This window comes from Podarcis tiliguerta (assembly GCF_965153285.1).
Source record: "Podarcis tiliguerta genome assembly, chromosome: 1".
In the NCBI taxonomy this organism is placed as follows: domain Eukaryota; kingdom Metazoa; phylum Chordata; class Lepidosauria; order Squamata; family Lacertidae; genus Podarcis; species Podarcis tiliguerta.
In genome coordinates, this window is record NC_139534.1 from 107,829,135 (window position 1) to 107,839,314 (window position 10,180).

A 10,180-nucleotide genomic window follows, 5' to 3' on the forward strand; every position below is an offset into this window, starting at 1 on the left:
TTGTGGTTTCCAAGTGTGGGCACGCCCACCAATTTATCTGCACACAGACCGTCATGTGTGATGACTGTACATAACTACAGCAAGTTATGCGCATGCATGGTGTAAATGACGGGGCCTCGCCCTGCAAAAGTCCCCCCAGCCAGAGAAGGACCAGCACTGCATCTGTTGCTTTGAGATGGTGCCACTCATTGTCGTCTACCACACAAACACCTCTCAGAGGTGGATGAGAAGTGGTACTTTTGAACTGGAACTTTGATCATGTGCACCGTCTAGATTAAGCTAACCAAAATTCCGGGCCCTGGCCCATACAGCTATGTAATCAGTAAATGTCACAGATTGATGGGCTGGGGCACTACCTTTTGAGTGACCTAAAATGGTGGGCAGCCATGTGGATGAGAGCTGCTGAAGAGCATCTTGGGACCCAGCAGTAAATGCAGTGAATGGTGAGGAGCCCTCCAAAACCTCTGGGGCCCTTGACTAGTGTCTGCCCAGGCTGAGTGCTGATGCTAGGTCTATGCAGGGCCATCACACATGATAATCTACACGTGTACAACACATAAAAGCCTTTTGTGAAGGGGAAAAGGCCCTCAGCAAGTCCAAAACCTGTGAGATATCTGAGATACTTGAGAGATCAAGATCTCTGAAATAGTGTCTAGTCCATTTAGAGAGACACAATGACTCTCCCCCCCCCCCACCTCTGGGAGAGGCAGCAAACCAACTGAGGAAGAGATATGTTGTACAAGCTGTTCCTTCAGCCAGGTACACCATGTTCTCTTAAGTGTTGTTCTGCAAAGTTTTAATACAGAATTGAGAAATACAGAGTACCCATGTTCAGTTCTGGGAAAAGTGTAGGGTGCAGTTTGCTGAAGGAAAGAATGATTCCTGCCATTGTGGCATATGCCTTAAGCTCGTCAAGTGAGGGGGGTCCCTGCATTGTATGTCAGTGCTGTTAAGAGGTTTGGCAGGTGCCAGTCAGTGGGGTTGTTGAGAGTTTGGGGCAAAAGTCCAGCAACCCACCCAGCAAGAGGGTCCCAAAGAGAGCAAGGCTGTCTTACCACATTTTGGAGCATTTCCATCTAAAGATGAGTTCCCCATAAGACTATTAAGTCCAGAGTCTAAAACGATCTAACTGCTCCACTGGCAGTGATGAGATACTGAGCATTTTTCCTAGGTGTATCCTTCCTCTAAGAGCTTTTCCTGTGGAAGCCCATCTGACTTTGTTGATCATGTCCTTTAGAAGGCAACTTTATTATTATTATTATTATTTAAATAACCTTTCTGGAAGGAGCTTGGATCAATGGGGAGTTCTAACCAATTCTTTCTCCTGGACTATTTGTTTTATATTAGAATTGTATCATTTGCAAAACAACAACAGCAACAACAACAACAACCACACTGCTTTGAGAGCTCATGGGGCTTATTATATGGCATATATATATATATATATATATATCCTGGTGGGGTTTTCTTTTTTAAAGGAAACTTTTCTCTTAGGAACAGAGTTGATCCCAACAGAAATCACATTAATCTTACACCTCCCAACCAATTTCTACAAAATATTTCTTAAGGACATTCTCTCTGCCTCCCTTGTGGTGGGCCTCAGTTGCCTGCTTGTCATATAGTGCTTACGTATTCCTCCTACTGGCCTCTGCAACATTTGGGTGACTTTGCATCAGAACTCTGTTCAGAAGGGCAGCCGCAGATGGGACAACTGGCAAGCACCATCAGCACCCTGGAAGCTCCAAGGCCAACAATGACATGCTCCCTCCAGTAGAGGTCAGACGTGACACTGAAAGCGGGTGTGAATAGGAGGCCAGCAGAGAGGATTATTCATGTGCCTTTGGGAAAGGGACTTGCTCACCCTGTGATAATCTCAGGAAGGAACAACCAAGAGGCTTTGGGGCCCTTCTTATTATTACATCGCTCCTATCTTCTTCTTGCTGAACAAGACCTTGCAGTTGTGCTCCGAGGCCTTTGCAAAACCAGTTCATTCAACATGAAGATTGTCTGGCTTATCTTATTGGCCCCAGGGAGCCCCTGCAACAATGTCACCAGTTTCACTTGTATGCCATATCTTGGTTGAACTTGCATATGCCTGTGAACAGCCTGACAGATATGCACAACACTCTTAGAATCAGACACTTAGGTGAACTGAATTGTTCTGAGTCCATGGATAAACTGACTACATGGAGAGGGTATAAGCTTGCCATTTTTTGTGTGCATGTCAGCCCAGCTCCTGTGCATTTAACAACAGTATGGCACAGTGATAAAATAAATAAAATAAAATTAGCAATTGAAGGTTCCCTACCAAATTTCTAGGTGACAGGCTGATGTTAAAAGCGGAGCAGCAGGGATAGCTATTAAAAAGAAAGCAACTAGCGACAATAGCAGAGCAGGGTGGACTTCATCATCTAGTTATTTCAGATAAATGAGAGAAACGCTAATGCAGGGTGGGGGGGTGCAGTCATGGCAATCCTAACCTGGCTGAGTGGATCACGAAGAGCACATTACATCATGTTACTTGGGTTTAATTAGGATATAGCTTTTATGTATAAAACCCTAAATGATTGGACACTAGTGTTGCCATTTCCCTCCACCTCCACTGCCTTTTACCTCTATTTGGGACATGCAAAAATGCAGTGCCAGTTTTTCCCCAGCAAGGAGATACAGTAATGGGGAGCAATGGTTGAATTTCTGCCTATTTGGAGGAAATGTTTCAGGAGATGAAAAATCCACCTTGAGTTTGACAAACCTTGAAGCCAACCTTCTCCTCCCTTACATCCATCCTCAAATCTTTAAACTCAGCCAAGGTCTTATTGGCCAATGTGTCAAACAAATTGTGAAAGTATCAAGAGGTGTCCTCAGCAGTTGGCTGTCCTACAGTTGAAGAACTCTGTTTCCCAGAAGACATTTTCTGGAAGCATGGTCATGTTTGGACGATCTTTTAATAGCAAGGGTTAAGTAGATATGCAACCATTTCAAATCAATTTAGTGCTTCAGTCTCTCTCGTGGGAATTTTATTCACTGGTTTTGGAGCAATGTTGTTTGAGCGTTGCTACCCAACCAGAGACTTCAGGATGGTGCAGGTTAAAAACTCAAATAAACAAGTGAACACACAGGAGTCTAAGATACTGCTGGAGTTCAAATATACAGGTGCCTATGGTATTGTCAAAGATCATGTAATGGAATTTGTTCATCTGTGTTTCCTTGATACCTTTGGCGAGGAACAGAGAATTGCAAATAGGCTGCCTAATGCCAATCATTAGCATACCGCTGATGTTTCTTGGGATCGACCCAGACAATTACTCACCTCAAGCATTTGGCATAATTTTCCCTTAAGGAAACATCGATCAACTCTGCTGCAATTCACATACATGTGCCGAAACAACACTCAGCTGGAGCAACTCTCAACACATGCTGGAGACTGTTGATGTCTTCTTAGCGCTTAGGCAAAAGCCTGCCAGTATCCATTAAGAACACACACCTATAGCGTGGACTGCAAAGCCGCACTCCTGCACCAGCTCTGTAGGGTAAAAGGTAAAGGTAAAGGGACTCCTGACCGTTAGGTCCAGTCGCGGACGACTCTGGGGTTGCGGCGCTCATCTCGCTTTACTGGCCGAGGGAGCTGGCGTATAGCTTCCAGGTCATGTGGCCAGCATGACTGAGCCACTTCTGGCAAACCAGAGCAGTGCACGGAAACAGCATTTACCTTCCCGCTGGAGTGGTACCTATTTATCTACTTGCACTTTGACGTGCTTTCGAACTGCTAGTTGGCAGGAGCAGGGACTCAGCAATGGGAGCTCACCCCATTGTGGGGATTCAAACTGCCAACCTTCTGATCGGCAAGCCCTAGGCTCTGTGGTTTAGGCCACAGCGCTACCCGCATCCCTGTAGGGTACCTCACCATCAATGGATGAACCATCCCACTTCTCTCTTCTTGCCACCACCCGATTATAGGAGCAGGAGGATTGCTAGCTGAAATCATACCTAGTCATTTCAGCCCATCAGTCTTCCTAATCTCCCAGGCACTTTGGAGCAATAGCATAGTTCACAAGGTCTAAGTAAGGTGGGGGGGGGATAATCAGCCCCAAACTACAATTAAACAGCCTATTTAAGTGAAGTGCTAAAGAAAGAAAAAAAGAAAGTGAGAGAGAACAGTGAGTAGGCACTATCAAAAAGGGAAGAAAAAAAACACTAGGCCAGAATGTTGACCTCTGTAACCGTATACAAGGCAATCTAAAGTTACTCTTATGGTTATCTCTAACATTGGCTGCCTCGGAGTTGGTTGTAGGATAAGGGACAAAGGAATACAGGGAACATTTCAATATCCATGATCTTTTGTGTGAAGATCACTTTGAGGGACAGGCCTCTGGGTCAGCCAGTTGCAAAGAGAAAAAGCTTCAGGGAAGTGAGCTTAATACTTTGGGAGAACGGAAACTGTCAAAATGTTAACTACTGTCAAAGTTATCCCGCTTCCTAGCTAGAAGGCAAGCTTTCCTCAGTTTGTTTATTTGAGGGGAGATGTGACCTCTCCACTTGGACATGATGGAGAAGTAGAGAAATCAGCTATCTTGAAGGGAAATGCAGATTTTCATTACAATTTTCACATCGGATCCGTGTGGACTCTTGGCCTGTTTGAGGGAGATATTTTGGCAGGTCACCTTATCCAGTCACTGAGACATTAGTTACACAATTTAAGTTGCACTCTCCAATTCCCATGAGCCCCGACCAGCCTGGCTGAGGGTCAAGTATGATGGGAATTGTAGTCCAGGAACAACTAACCTGGAGGACACCAGGTTAGCCACCCCTGTCCTAAATAATCTGCTTCTGTTGTTCTGTAACTTTTTACATGTACTGAGATTCTGCCAAGGAAGCATTGCTTCTATGGGCCTCTTCTATGGACATAAGCAACATCATCTGGTGAAAGACCTTCCCCATGTGTTTCATACACACAGTAAGTATGAATCTTTAGTTCTATAACAGGAAGATGTGAGCAGCAGGAGCCTTGCAGGCAACTGAATCATGGGAACATGTTCATGTCGTCTCTGTTTAGAAGGACTGTAGTTCAATGACACATGTGCTGCATGCAGAAGGTCCCAGGCTCAGTCCCTGGCATCTGCAACTAAAAGGGATGAGTTAATGGGTGATGGTGAATACCAGTCCAAGATCCTGGAGAGCCAGAGGAAGCCAGTGATCAGGAACTTGTGGTCCTCCAGAGGTTTTTGAACTACAACTTTCATCACCCCAAACTACCAATAGTCTGGGACAATGGGAGCTGTACTTCAGCAACAGCCGGAGGCCCATAGGTTTCTCATCCCTGGAGTAGATAATTCTGGCCTGAGGATTTGCAGATAGACTGGCCAGATATAAGGCATCTTCCTAGAATCCCAGTCCCAACCATCTCATATTTAGAGTTGGGAAAACAACTGTCAGGGGCTGCCTGCCTGACGAAAGCAAGCTGGTAGCCAAGATAGGAGCAATTGCTGCAGAAAGGCAATCTGAAGGCTACTCAGGACATGAACAATACTTAGAATGAGGAACCAGGCTACAGCCAGAGACTTTATAGCATCAAGTGGAACCAATGGGCTCTTTCTCTCGCACAGCTCCAGCAAAGCAGGCAGCCGCAATACCACCCTTTGACCACCTACAGTAGTGGAACTGAAGCACAGAAGAGAAAGACCAGCAGATCCTCCTCTCTTTCTGTCAGACCACCTGTGCAAAGAGTAAGGCACCTACATCCCTCTGCCAGGGGACTCAGCTATATAGCTGCAAATAAAACATTCTGAATGTGTTGTAAAGTGCAATATACAATTGTGAGCTATAGCAAATTCAATGCATTTTTCAAAATGATTTTTTTTAAAGCATTTTGAACAACATTTTTTTAACATGTGTGTAGATTCCACCAGAGTCTCTGGTTTGAGATTTGCAGCATCTTGCCAAATATGTGTTTGGCACAGGGCTAGAAAAAGCAGCCTCTAGCACTAGTGCTCATTCAGCCAAAAGAACAACCCTAGAAAAACAGAAGAAGAGGAGTCCTGCTGGATCAGACCAAAGGCCCATCTTTTTCCCACAGTGACCAACCAGTTGCCTTGGGGGAACCCACGGGGAAGATAGGAGCACAGCAGCCCTCTCCTGCTGTTGTTCCACAGCAACTGATGAAAGCTCTGTACAGAAGGAACAAGGGGAAAGGGGCGGGGCTGAGATGCTTTTTCAGGTGACATCTTATTCTGGAGAATCTTAGCTGCAAAACTGTACGCTGTCACTTTTTCAGATAAACCACATTATTCTACAAGAAAGGGTGGAGCATATGAAGAACGATTGTACTTCAGTGCTGTCCTAGCCTCATTGAATCATAGATTTGGAAAGGACACTGAGGACCATATAGTCCAACCCCCTGCAATGCAGGAATATGCAGCTGTCCCATATGGGGATCGCACCTGCAACCTTAGAATATTTATTTATTTATTTATTTATTTATTTATTTATTTATTCATTCATTCATTCATTCATTCCCCACCCATCTGGCTTGGTTTCCCCAGCCACTCTGGGCAGCTCCCAACAAAATATTAAAAATACAATAAAACTTCAAACATTAAAAACTTCCCCAAACAGGGCTGCCTTCAGATGTCTTCTAAAAGTCAGATCGTTGTTAATTTCCTTGACATCTGATGGGAAGGTGTTCCACAGGGCGGGTGCCACTACTGAGAAGGCCCTCTGTCTGGTTCCCTGTAACGTCACTTCTTGCAGTGAGGGAACCGCCAGAAGGACCTCAGAGCTGGACCTCAGTGTCCGGGCTGAACGATGGGGGTGGAGACGCTTCTTCGGGTATACTGGGTTGAGGCTGTGTAGGGCTTTAAAGGTCAGCACCAACACTTTGAATTGTGCTTGGAAACGTACTGGGAGCCAATGTAGATCTTTCAGGACCGGTGTTATATGGTATATTATCAGCACCATGCTCATAACTGTTGCTGTCCATCTTCAGTGGGTTTTATGAATCTGTTGTGCTAGCTCTTTCCACGATTGCTACGTTCTCCCATCGAGAAAGCAAAATAAACTAACCTGCAAGTGTTAGTGGCAGATGAGAGGCTGCAAAGCTCCCTGCATCGCTCTCAGTGATGATCCTCAGCGATACGTGCAAAAGAACCACGTTTCTCCCGGGAAGTAATCAAGTGAACAAACCTGGCAATGAAACACACCTGGATGAGTCAGACCTGATTTTGGAACAAAAACTAACCACCTTGCCTGCCCAACCCAATATAAAAAAGCAGTTTCTCTGAAGAGAAAGAAGAAGAAACAGGAAGGTTGGTTCATAATTATTGATGGGAAACATTCCTGAGATAAAATCAAGAATGCAACAAAATCCAAGGCATATGTTGAAAGAAGTGGTTAAAAATTCATCAGGCAACCCCTATTGGCTGGATATGCTCTAAATGCTGAAGGGAAAAGGGCTGAAAATATTTTCTCTCATGTGTCCTGTTGGCCTCTTGCAGCCTTCATTTAAGACAATCGCATTCCGTAGAAGCTGAAGAGCTCCGAGTGTTAATATTTGTGACGCTGAATTGTATCCAAATAAGACATGTTCAAGAGTAGAGCCATTGAAATTAAAAGACTTAATTTAGCCACGACCATTATATTTAATAGGTCTACTGTGAGTAGTAATAGCATTGGCTACATCTTAGAACAGGTTGAGTATGGTAGCTCAGAGACGATAGGTAGCCGAGCTCACAACATCTATCACAATGGAAGGCAACACTCTTGTCAATATTACCTACTTCCCAATTCAATTACCAAAGCCCTCAGGCATTCAGATGAGGCAAAGTATGTTAACTGTTGAAATATATATGGTTATGTTTTCTATATAGTATAGATGGGCAATCTGTGGCTGTGGGGCCGCTTGCAGAATGAGAAGCCCACAATTCTTCCATTCCCTTCGCTGGAGCCCGTTTGTTCCTGTTTCTTTCCTTCTTTCTCTTTCCACCATCCCCACTCCACCTTTCTATATAATCTCAAAAGAACTAGAATGAGAAATATGTTGCTTAAAAAACACTCCTTTTTTGTTTTTAAACATTTTTCCTAGTTGTATGGTTTGGATAAAAGAAGCCTCCACCCGCCCAGATGTCTTAGAACAACACATATAATCCTGCCTTGTGTATGTATGCGTGCATACATGTTAAAATCTGAAAGGAATCACTTCACCTGCTTTTAAGAAGAGTAGCCATATTAGCCTGTTGTAATAAAAAAGAAATTCTGGGTTCAGTCCCTGGCATCTTCAGGATATGCCTGAAACCTTGGAGAGACGCTGCCAATCCGTGTCGACAGTACTGAGCTAGATGGAGGTCAGACTTGGCATATGCCAGCTTCCTGCACACCTCACTTTACATCTAGTTAGGCCCTAAATGTGAGCAAGCATGACCTGGAAGAAACATTCTTACTTCACTGGGTATCTTTTCTTTTCCTCGAACATGTTTAAATGTTTAGAGTTGAACAAGTCTCTTGCCAGTACACACACACACACACACACACACAAACACAATGGATGAATAAATGAGCTGCCCTTCAGGCAAAGTAAAATAATTGTATAGACAATATGAGCAGCTTGTTGAGAGCTTCTGCTTGACAGTTCCTATCAATAATCAAAATGAGCAAACCCTCAAGAACGTTTGTTTTCCTTTTCTGCTAGTGAGGTCCGACCAACATGTTTGCTTTACATCTCCTTACCCAGCTAGTATTACACATTCCCTCAAAAAAAAGCCTCTACCCTTTAGTGGAATAATTATTATTATTATTTGATTCTGGTAAAGGAAGTTGCTGGCTACTTTTTATTTTTATTTTTAAATGGAATGAGGAAGGCTATTCTGTGGTGCACTCAGAAGCAGGCCAAGAGTTGAGGCTCTCAAGTCCCTTGGCTTCATCTGCACAGAAGGAGGTGCTAGAAGGCCAAGGAAGTAGAACAGATTCCATTCCTTCAGACATCCCCCTACATTAAAAAAACACAAACCCTGTTCCCCTGCAGATAGAAAGCCAGCACACTCTTGCTCTCTCCCAGGCTTGGTTTTTACTTGCAGAGGGTTTTCTTACTGGGGAACTTTAAAAATGGTAGCTTCCACCTTCAAGACTAAAAAATTGTAGTTTATTCTACCAGTTTACCTGATTCCTCTTCCATTCTGCTACAAGTTGACACCCAGCCTTGGTTTCTTTGGATAGCCTTCCCAACCTTGGTGCTCTCCATATTTTTGGACTACAACTCCCATCAGCCTCAGCAATGTGCTGGCTGAGGCTGATGGGAGTTGTAGCGCCTTAGGATATAGTTTCTTATTTTAGCTATTAGTTACTTCCCAGTAAAATCACTATTACATTTACATCCAATATAGTGGTACCTCAGGTTAAGTACTTAATTCGTTCCGGAGGTCCGTTCTTAACCTGAAACTGTTCTTAACCTGAAGCACCACTTTAGCTAATGGGGCCTCCTGCTGCTGGAGCACAATTTCTGTTCTCATCCTGAAGCAAAGTTCTTAACCTGAGGTAATATTTCTGGGTTAGCAGAGTCTGTAACCTGAAGCGTATGTAACCTGAAGCGTATGTAACCCGAGGTACCACTGTAAATTGGTCTGTCAATTGCTTCAGACCTTCCAAGTGTTCCTATTTTCCAGGGACAACCCTGATTTAGAGAAGCCGTCCCAGTTTCTGATTTGCTCCTGGAATGTCCCGCTTTTCCTTAGGATGTCTCTATTTTCATTGAATAAACGTTGGAGGGTATGGAGTTATCTGACTCCAAAGGTGTCTGAAGGCAATCCTCCATAGGGAAGTTTTTTAAAATGTTTAATGTTGTTGTTTTTAATATGTTGGAAGCTGTCCAGAGTGACTGGGGCAACCCAGTAAGATGTGTGGAGTATAAATAGTAAAATTATCATTATGGACTGGGACATCCCTATTTTCATTGGAGAAATGTTGGAGGGTATGCTGCTTCTGTCTGGCCACAAATGCAGGCTTGAGACCAACAGCACAGAATCCTTGAGAGAGCCCTAGACTAAAAAACAAAACACCTTTCTTGAGGCAGAGAGCATAAAATATTCCTGGCCATTACTACTTGGGACTCCAGGTAGTGAATGTTCTCCCATCTATTAAAATCAAACCAGCAGACCTCCCTGCACATACCTTGAAAACTTGGAAAGTCAGAAAG

General features: G+C 44.0%; 1 long non-coding RNA gene across 1 annotated transcript; it reads right to left on the reverse strand.

Annotated features, from left to right (window-relative positions):
- Nucleotides 1–5,810: 5,810 nt before the first annotated feature.
- LOC310681496 lies at nucleotides 5,811–9,219 on the reverse strand. The gene is made up of 3 exons (XR_014513356.1): nucleotides 9,148–9,219; nucleotides 7,060–7,179; nucleotides 5,811–6,164 (listed from the first exon to the last, which is right to left on the reverse strand). It is a non-coding gene; the product is annotated as an uncharacterized lncRNA (long non-coding RNA).
- Nucleotides 9,220–10,180: the final 961 nt, after the last annotated feature.